This window comes from Physeter macrocephalus, chromosome 11 (genome assembly GCF_002837175.3).
Source record: "Physeter macrocephalus isolate SW-GA chromosome 11, ASM283717v5, whole genome shotgun sequence".
NCBI lineage: Eukaryota > Metazoa > Chordata > Mammalia > Artiodactyla > Physeteridae > Physeter > Physeter macrocephalus.
This window is the reverse complement of record NC_041224.1, coordinates 149,635,768-149,646,256: the sequence shown is the minus strand read 5'-3', so window position 1 is coordinate 149,646,256 and position 10,489 is coordinate 149,635,768.

Below are 10,489 nucleotides of genomic sequence, written 5' to 3'. Positions count from 1 at the left end.
GCACTTAGGTTGCTTCCATGTCCTGGCTATGGTAAATAGAGCTGCAATGAACTTTGTGGTACATGACTCTTTTTGAATTACAGTTTTCTCAGGGTATATGCCCAGTAGTGGGATTGCTGGGTCATATGGTAGTTCTATTTTTAGTTTTTTAAGGAACCTCTATACTGTTCTCCATAGTGGCTGCATCAATTTACATTCCCACCAACAGTTCAAGACTGTTCTCTTTTCTCCACACCCTCTCCAGCATTTATGGTTTGTAGATTTTTTGATGATGGCCATTCTGACTGGTGTGAGGTGATACCTCATTGTAGTTTTGATTTGCATTTCTCTAATGATTAGTAATATTGAGCATTCTTTCATGTGTTTGTTGGCAATCTGTATATCTTCCTTGGAGAAATGTCCATTTAGGTCTTCTACCCATTTTTGGATTGGGGTGTTTCTTTTTTTTATATTGAGCTGCATGAGCTGCTTGTATATTCTGGAGATTAGTTCGTTAGTTGCTTCATTTGCAAATATTTTCTCTCATTCTGAGGATTGTCTTTTCGTCTTGTTTAGGGTTTCCTTTCTAATTTCATTCTTTTACATGTAGCTGTCCAGTTTTCCCAGCATCACTTATTGAAGAGGCTGTCTTTTCTCCATTGTATATTCTTGCCTCCTTTATCAAAGATAAGGTGACATATGTGCATGGGTTTATCTCTGGGCTTTCTATCCTGTTCCATTGATCTATACTTCCGTTTTTGTGCCAGTACCATACTGTCTTGATTACTGTAGCTTTGTAGCATAGTCTGAGATCAGGGAGCCTAATTCCTCCATCTCTGTTTTTCTTTCTTAAGATTGCTTTGGCTGTTCGGGGTCTTTTGTGTTTCCATACAAATTGTGAAATTTTTTGTTCTAGCTCTTAAAAATGTCATTGGTAGTTTGATAGGGATTTCATTGAATCTGTAGATTGCTTTGGGTAGCAGTCATTTTCACAATGTTGATTCTTCCAATCCAAGAACATGTTATATCTCTCCATCTGCTTGTACCATCTTTAATTTCTTTCATCAGTGTCTTATAGTTTTCTGCATACAGGTCTTTTGTCTCCTTAGGTAGATTTATTCCTAGGTACTTTATTTTTTTGTTGCAATGGTAAATGGGAGTGTTTCCTTAATTTCTCTTTCAGATTTTTCATAATTCGTGTATAGGAATGTGAGTGATTTCTGTGCATTAATTTTGTATCCTGCTACTTTACCAAATTCATTGATTAGCTCTAGTAGTTTTCTGGTAGCACCTTTGGATTCTTTGTGTATAGTATCATGTCATCTGCAAAGAGTGACAGTTTTACTTCTTTTCTGATTTGGATTACTGTTATTTCTTTTTCTTCTCTGATTGCTGTGGCTAAAACTTCTGAAACTATGTTGAATAATAGTGGTGAGAGTGGGCAACCTAGTCTTTTTCCTGATCTTAATTGAAATGGTTTCATTTTTTCACCATTGAGAACGATGTTGGCTGTGGGTTTGTCATATATGTCGTTTATTATGTTGAGGTAACTTCCCTCTATGCTTACTTTCTAGAGGGTTTTTTTCATAAATGAGTGTTGAATTTTGTCAAACGCTTTTTCTGCATCTACTGAGATGATCATATGGTTCTTCTCCTTTGATTTGTTAATATGGTTTATCACATTGATTGATTTGCATATATTGAAGAATTCTTGCATTCCTGGGATAAACCCCATTTGATCATGGTGTATGATCCTTTTAATGTGCTGTTGGATTCTGTTTGCTAGTATTTTGTTGAGGATTTTTGCATCTATGTTCATCAGTGATAGTGGCCTGTAGTTTTCTTTCTTTGTGACGTCTTTGTCTGGTTTTGGTATCAGGGTGATGGTGGCCTCATAGAATGAGTTTGGGAGTGTTCCTCCCTCTGCTATCTTTTGGAAGAGTTTGAGAAGGATAGGTGTTAGCTCTTCTCTAAATGTTTGATAGAATTCGCCTGTGAAGCCATCTGGTCCTGGGCTTTTGTTTGTTGGAAGATTTTTAATCACAGTTTCAATTTCAGTGCTTGTGATTGGTCTGTTCATATTTTCTATTTCTTCCTGGTTCAGTCTCGGCAGCTTGTGCATTTCTAAGAATTTGTCCATTTCTGCCAGGATGTCCATTTTATTGGCATACAGCTAGCACAGGCTCCGGACGCGCAGGCCCAGTGGCCATGGCTCACGGGCCCAGCCGCTCCGCGGCATGTGGGATCCTCCCAGACCGGGGCACGAACCCGTGTCCCCTGCATCAGCAGGCGGGCTCCCAATCACTGCGCCACCAGGGAAGCCCTGTTGGAAGATTTTTAATCACAGTTTCAATTTCAGTGCTTATGATTGGTCTGTTTATATTTTCTATTTCTTCCTGGTTCATCTCGGAAGGTTGTGCTTTTCTAAGAATTTGTCCATTTCTCCCAGGTTGTCTTTTTTTAAAAAAATTTATTTATTTATTTATTTATTTATTTTTGGCTGCATTGGGTCTTCGTTGTTGCATGCGGGCTTTCCATAGTTGTGGCAAGCGGGGGCTACTCTTCGTTGTGGTGTGTGGGCTTCTCGCTGTGGTGGCTTCTCTTGTTGCGGAGCACGGGCTCTAGATGCGCGGGCTTCAGTAGTTGTGGCTCGCAGGCTCATTAGTTGTGGCACACAGGCTTAGTCTCTCTGCCGCATGTGGTATCTTCCCGGACCAGGGCTCTAACACATGTCCCCTGCATTGGCAGGTGGATTCCTAACCACTGCACCACCAGGGAAGTCCCTAGGTTGTCCATTTTAATGGCATGTAGTTGTTTGTAGTAATCTCTATGATCCTTTGTATTTCTGCAGTGCCAGTTGTTACTTCTCCTGTTTCATTTCTAAATCTATTGATTTGAGTGTTCTCCCTTTTTTTCTTGATGAGTCTGGTTAATGGTTTATCAATTTTGTTTATCTTCTCAAAGGACCAGCTTTTAGTTTTAGTGATCCATCCCATAGGTTTTGGGTCATCGTGTTTTCATTGTCATTTGTTTCTAGGTATTTTTTGATTTCCTCTTTGATTTCTTCAGTGATCTCTTGGTTATTTAGTAACATATTGTTTAGCCTCCATGTGTTTGTATTTTTTTATAGATTTTTTCCTGTAATTGATATCTAGCCTCATAGCGTTGTGGTCAGAAAAGAAACTTAATATGATTTAAATTTTCTTAAATTTACCAAGGCTTGATTTGTGACCCAAGCTATGATCTCTCCTGGAGAATGTTCCATGAGCACTTGAGAAGAAAATGTATTTTGTTGTTTTAGGATGGAATGTCTTATAAATATCAATTAAGTACATCTTGTTTAATGTATCATTTAAAGCTTGTGTTTCCTTATTTATTTTCATTTTGGATGATCTGTCCATTGGTGAAAGTGGGGTGTTAAAGTCCCCTACTATTATTGTGTTACTGTCGATTTCCCCTTTTATGGCTGTTAGCATTTGCCTTATGTATTTATGCACCCTTATGTGTTGGGTGCATAAATATTTACAATTGTTATGTCTTCTTCTTGGATTGATCCCTTGATCGTTATGTAGTGTCTTCTTTGTCTCTTGTAATAGTCTTTATTTTAAAGTCTATTCGGTCTGATAGGAGAATTGCTACTCAGCTTTCTTTTGATTTCCATTTGCATGGAATATCTTTTTCCATCCCCTCACTTTCAGTCTGTAAGTGTCCCTAGGTCTGAAGTGGGTCTCTTGTAGACAGCATATGTATGGGTCTTGTTTTTGTATCCATTCAGCCAGTCTATGTCTTTGGGTTGCAGCATTTAAACCTTTTACATTTAAGGTAGTTATCGATATGTATGTTCCTATTACCATTTTCTTAATTGTTTTGGGGCCTCTCACTATCGCGGCCTCTCTTGTTGCAGAGCACAGGCTCCAGACGCACAGGCTCAGTAGTTGTGGCTCATGGGCCCAGCTGCTCCACGGCATGTGGGATCCTCCCAGACCAGGGCTCGAACCCGTGTCCCCTGCACTAGCAGGTAGACTCTCAACCACTGCACCACCAGGGAAGCCCCTCTCCTGTGTTTCTTGCCTAGAGAAGTTCCTTTAGCATTTGTTGTAAAGCTGGTTTGTGGTGCTGAATTCCCTTAGCTTTTGCTTGTCTGTAAAGGTTTTAATTTCTCTGTCGAATCTGAGTGAGATCCCTGCTGGGTAGAGTAATCTTGGTTGTAGGTTTTCCCCTTTCATCACTTTAAATATGTCTTGCCACTCCCTTCTGGCTTGCAGAGTTTCTGCTGAAAGATCAGCTGTTAACCTTATGGGGATTCCCTTGTATATTATTTGTTGCTTTTCCCTTGCTGTTTTTAATATTTTTTCTTTGTACTTAATTTTTGATAGTTTGATTAATATGTGTCTTGGCATGTTTTTCCTTAGATTTATCCTGTATGGGACTGTCTGTGTTTCCTGGACTTGACTGACTATTTCTTTTCCCATATTAGGGAAATTTTCAACTATAATCTCTTCAAATATTTTCTCAGTCCCGAATTTTTAATTTCTTTTATTGAGTTGTTCATCATTGTTTGTTTGCTCTTTAGTTCTTCTAGGTCCTTGTTAAATGTTTCTTGTATTTTCCCCATTCTATTTCCAAGATTTTGGATCATCTTTACTATCATTACTCTGAATTCTCTTTCAGGTAGACTGCCTATTTCCTCGTCATTTGTAAGGTCTGGTGGGTTTTTACCTTGCTCCTTCATCTGCTGTGTGTTTCTGTCTTCTCATTTTGCTTAACTTACTGTGTTTGGGGTCTCCCTTTCTCAGGTTGCAAGTTCGCAGTTCTTGTTGTTTTTGGTGTCTGCCCCCAGTGGGTAAGGTTGGTTCAGTAGGTTGTGTAGGCTTCCTGGTGGAGGGGACTGGTGCCTGTGTTCTGGTAGATGAGGCTGTACCTTGTCTTTCTGGTGGGCAGGTCCACATCTGGTGGTGTGTTTTGGGGTGTCTGTGGCCTTATTATGATTTTAGGCAGCCTCTCTGCTAACGGGTGGGGTTGTGTTCCTGTCTTGCTAGTTGTTTGACATAGGGTGTCCAGCACTGTAGCTTACTGGTCGTTGAGTGGAGGTGGGTCGTAGCGTTGAGATGGAGACCTCTGGGAGAGCTTTCGTCGTTTGATATTACGTGGGGCCGGGAGGTCTCTTGTGGTCCAACGTCATGAACTCGGCTCTCCCACCTCAGAGGCTCAGGCCTGAAACCCGGCAGGAGCACCAAGACCCTGTCAGCCACATGGCTCAGTTTCCATCTCAGAGTCGGCCTCTTCAAGGAAGCTGAATTAAGTCAAGCAGCCATTGTATGGGCAGGGCACTGCTGTGGAGCAGGGTTGGCAAACTTCTTTTGTGGAAGGAAAGATAGTGCTTTTGGCTTTGGTGGACCATATGTTCTCGGTTGCATTTACTGAGCTCTGCCTTTCTAGTGTGAAAGCAGCCATAAACAATACATCAGTAAATTGATTTTTTAAAAAATCTTCCCATAAAGAAAATTCCAGGTCCAGATGGCTTTAATAGTAAATCAGACCTAACATTTAAGGAAGAAATTGAATTAATTCTACACAGAAAATGAAAAAAAAAAAAAAAAAAAGGAACACTTCCTAACTCATATTTTGAGGCCAGCACTACCCTAATACCCAAATCAGAAAAAAGGTTTGATTATAAGATCGCAAGAAAAAAATGAATCCCTAATGAACATAGACCCTTAACAAAATTTTAACAAATCAAATCTGGCAATAGTATAGAAAGGGAAATGAGGCATGCCCAAATCAGTTTTATCCCAGGAATGAAAGGTTTTTTTACCACTTGAAAATTAATCAATGTAATTCATCATACTAGCACAACTGAAAAAAAAAACCAAACAACTATATGATCATCTCACTTGAGTTATAAAATTTTTTGACAAAATTCAAAAGCCATTCAGTAAACAAGAAATAGGAACTTTCTTAACTTGTTAAAGGACATCTATGAATAATCTCCAGCCAATATAATACTTAATGGTGAAAGACTGAATGCTTTCCCCCAAAGATTGGGTAAAGAACAAAAATGACCACCTCACCACTTCTTTTCAACACCGTACAGGAGGTCCTAGACAGTGCAATAAGGAAAGTAAAACAAATAAAAGCTATACAGATTGAAAAGGAAATTATCCTTATTCAAAGACAACATGATTGTCTACTTTGGAAGTCCTAAGCTATAAAAACTGATAAATAAGTTTGGCAAGATCACATGATACAAAGTCAATATACAAAAATCAAATGTATTTCTATATATTAGCAATAAATAGTTAGAAATGAAAATATAAAAATAACATTTACAATAACACAAAAACTTGATTTCTCAAGGATAGATTTAACATAATATGTGAGGAACTCTATACAGGAAACTATAAAATATTCCTATGAAAATTTTAATAAGACCCAAGTAAATGAACATTAAATGGACAGATACACCATGCTTATGGATCGAAAGCCACAATATTGTTAAGATATCAATTCTCCTCAAATTAAGCTATTTTTCAATTGCAAATTGTTCAAACCAATCCCAATAAGCTGCCAGTTGGCTTTTTTCTTTTTTTTTCCATAGAAATTGACAAGCTGACTCCAAATATATGTGGAAATTTACAAACTGCTATATATAAAATAGATAAACAACAAGGTCCTACTTGTATAGCACAGGGAACTATATTCAATACCCTGTAATAAATCATAATGAAAAAGAATATATATATATATAACCGAATCACTTTACTGTACACCAGAAGCTAACACAGCATTGTAAATCAACTATACTTCAATACAAAAATTTAAAAATTAAATAGAAAATAAAATGTATGTGGAAATAGAAAGTACCTAGAATAATCAAGACAATTTTATAAAAGATGAACAGGGAATTCCCTGGCAGTTCAGTGGTTAGGACTCCACGCTTTCACTGCCGAGGGCCTAGGTTCAATTCCTGATCAGGGAGCTAAGATCCCATAAGCTGTGCAATGTGGCCAAAAAACAACAAAAAAAACAAAGCTGGAAGACTTATCTGATTTCAAGACTTATTACAAAGCTACATAACCAAGACAATGTGGTATTGCTATAAAGATAGACATATAGATCAATGGACTATTATAGAGCCAGAAATAAGTCAATATATATATAGTCTGTGAAATTTTTTACAAAAGTGCCAAGGTTATTTTATGGAGAAACAATAATGTTTTCAACAAATGGTGTTGGAACAACCTGATATCCATATGAAAACAACTAACTTCAACCCTTACCTCACACTTTATACAAATGTTAATTCAAAATGAATCCTAAAATACAATTTATTTTTGTATATTGACTTTGTATCATGTGATCTTGTTGGACTCACTTGTTAGTGTTGGCTAAGGAGATGGGCGTTAGGATGGGGGAAAGTGGGGTGGGGGTCATGTGTGAGGCTGGCTAATTTAGAACAGGTGGTCAGGGAAGACTTCCTGGGAGAGGTGACATCTGAATAGATTCAAAAGAGGCAGGGGAGGGCTTTCCTGGTGGCGCAGTGGTTGGGAGTCTGCCTGCCGATGCAGGGGACACGGGTTCGTGCCCCGGTCCGGGAGGATCCCATATGCCGCGGGGCGGCTGGGCCCGTGAGCCATGGCCGCTGAGCCTGCGCGTCCGGAGCCTGTGCTCCACGGCGGGAGAGGCCACAGCAGTGAGAGGCCCGCATACCGCAAAAAAAAAAAAAAAAAAAAAAAGAGGCAGGGGAGCCAGTCGTGGTGCTCTTTGAGAGGGGGAGTCTGTATCTCCCTGAACTGCCCAGAATTTGCACTCACAACAATGTTGGCAGCAGAAGCAGGGGGCTGAGCCCAGGTCTGACCCCAGAAACAGCCTGAGAGAAGAGGCTTCTTTGGGGTGGGGGCAATGCAGGCTGTAACTGTGGGCACCAAGACTGATTTAGGTAGCAGGCTGATGGCCTGGGGAAGCGGGTGCCTATTGTCTGGGTGGAGTGGTGCACGGAAAGTCATTTGTCACTTCCCTAGGGTGGCAGTGACACCAGCACCCTAGCTGGGGTCCCTGTAGCCTCCCTGATGTCCACTGGGACAGAGCATGTCACAACATGAAACTTTATGTATTCATTTACTTATCTGTCATCTGTGTCATAAAAACATGAGCTCTATGGGAACAGGGACCCTCAAAGAACAAGCAGGTGACTGCAGTTTCCAAGTGATGAGCAATCTGGCAATCCCTCCACAGCCCCACAACCCTGTGATTATCCTGGGATTCCTGGGGAGGAAGTCAAAAGTGTAGGGCCAGATGGCCAGGCATAGAGGTGGTTCAGGCCCTAGGAAAATACTTGAGCCAGGGGTGATTAATAATTCCCATCCCACACAGTGAAATTGGAGACTAGGTTGCATATCCTTTACTTCATTAAATTCTCACAAATGTCCTCTAAGGTAGATTACACTCTCACCATTCCCAGATGAGGAAGCCCCAGCTCAGAGTTTAGATAACTTGTCCAAGGTCATGTCGCTGATAGGTGGCAAAGTTGCTTCTCTCCAGGGCCCAGGGTCTTTCTTTCCACTGAGCTACATACTTTCCATGATGCTTGGCAGGATGAGCTTTAGAATAGGGTTTGAAGCCATGGGTGGTTGTTATGGTGATGGAGCAGGATGGTGAAGGTGAGCTCCAACGGGTGTCCTGAGTGGCTGCTGGCACCTGTTAGACACCAGAAACCCTTGGGCAGGAGAGGAGACTTGGGTCAGATCGTGCTTCACTCAGGCAGCCATCTTGCCGTGGAAACACTGAGGATAACGTGATCCTCAGATCTGGCCAAAGGTCCCAGGCCCAAGAGCAAATCCATTCAAATGGAGGGAGAATCATGTGACAAAGGGGATCATTAGCCAAGGGCCTATCTTGGAGCACCGGTGAATTCTCAAGTCTAACAGCACACACATTGAGTCATCAGATACAAAGCACCTGGTACTGTGCCTGACACGCAGTAGGTGCTCAATCTCTGGTTGCTATTATTATAATAAAGACAATTTCCTTATGCAGAAATTAAATTGGAAGCTGAAGTTTCTTCTGGGCTGAGAGTTGGAGAGCTCTTCAGGGCCAGGGCTGTGGGAACCAGATGAAATTTGTTCCTAATGAGGGTTCTGTGGAAGCTCAGCAAGTAGTTCTATCAAATTAACAGGCCCAATGGACACAAGGGAGGAGGTTTCTTCCTGAGCCTAGGCCCTGCCATCCCTCGTCCCTTGGAAATCAGATTACTGGGCTGGCAGGGCCAGGGAAGAAACTGAACTAACACAATTACCAGCCCCAGCTTGTCCATCTCAACCTGGGAAAAGGGCAGGGAGGAGGGGAAGGCAGAGGAGAGTCAGCCTCTCTCAGGAAGTTACAAATCCAAGAAAGCGGACAGGATGAGCCCAGCCCTGCTGCAGAGCCCCGTCTCCACTATCCCTTCCTGAGATTAGTTGTCTCATCCCTGTGCTGTTCCCACGGAGCACCAGTAACAGAGGCCTCTGTCCTCCCTTGGAAATCAGTGTGGTAATTCCTTTTATAGCTAGCATGCCATCGAGCCTCGGCTTGAATCTCCTTAGTGATGGGGTGTTTGTTTCCCATCAAGGTCTTCTGTTCCATTATTGATTCAAAAGCAGCCAACTGTAGGCAAAACCACTGACATCTGGTCTTAGATTTGCCACAAACCAGATGTAGAGCCTGGGGCAGGCTTTGGCCCCCATATCCTCTCCTGTAAATGAGATCTGTGACCTTGTGGGAAGCACTGTGTTCGTGCTCTCCGTGTCCTTCCACGCTCTCCCACTGGGAAGTGAGTTGTGATTTTCCAGGTGGATTCTGACTCATAGAAGCACATCAGCCCATCACGGTCTCAGGAATTGACATGGGCGTTGCCCAGGCCATGGTGGTCCAGGCAGAGCCACCCTTTTCAGACTTTCCTTCAGCGACTGCAGGAAGCTGCTCTTGCCTGATCCCCAGATGGGAACAAGGCAGTGTGTTGCTCTGACTGATGAGGGCTACCTTACCGCCATGGAGGAAGCCAGCCTGAGACAGAGCAGACACACATGGAGGGCAGAGCTGAGACAACTGCAGGAAAGGGGATAGAGCCCTGATAAACCTTCAGGCCACTCTATCCCAGAACTTTTCAGTTACGGGAGAGCCAATAAATCACCATCATTGTTCCATGCAGTTTAAGCCCCATTTTCTGTCACTTGCCACTACTAGTCTCCTAATGGGCAGAGACTCCTTTCAGGCTTAAAAGTGTTGAGATTTTTCCTAATAGGATATCGGCTTCTCTGCATTTCCATTCGACTGTAGTTACAGCACTGGACATACCCACTCTGTTTCCAAAGGAAGGGAGACTAGGAATCTGCTGAGAGATTCTCTCATCTCCCATCTAGGTCAGTAAGCTAGGAGGGATAGGAATTTTTCTCGGCCCATCCACAGAAAATGATGCAGAGGAGGAGGAGGAGGAGGAGGAGGAGAGGAGTCTCTACCACTCAGCTCATTACTG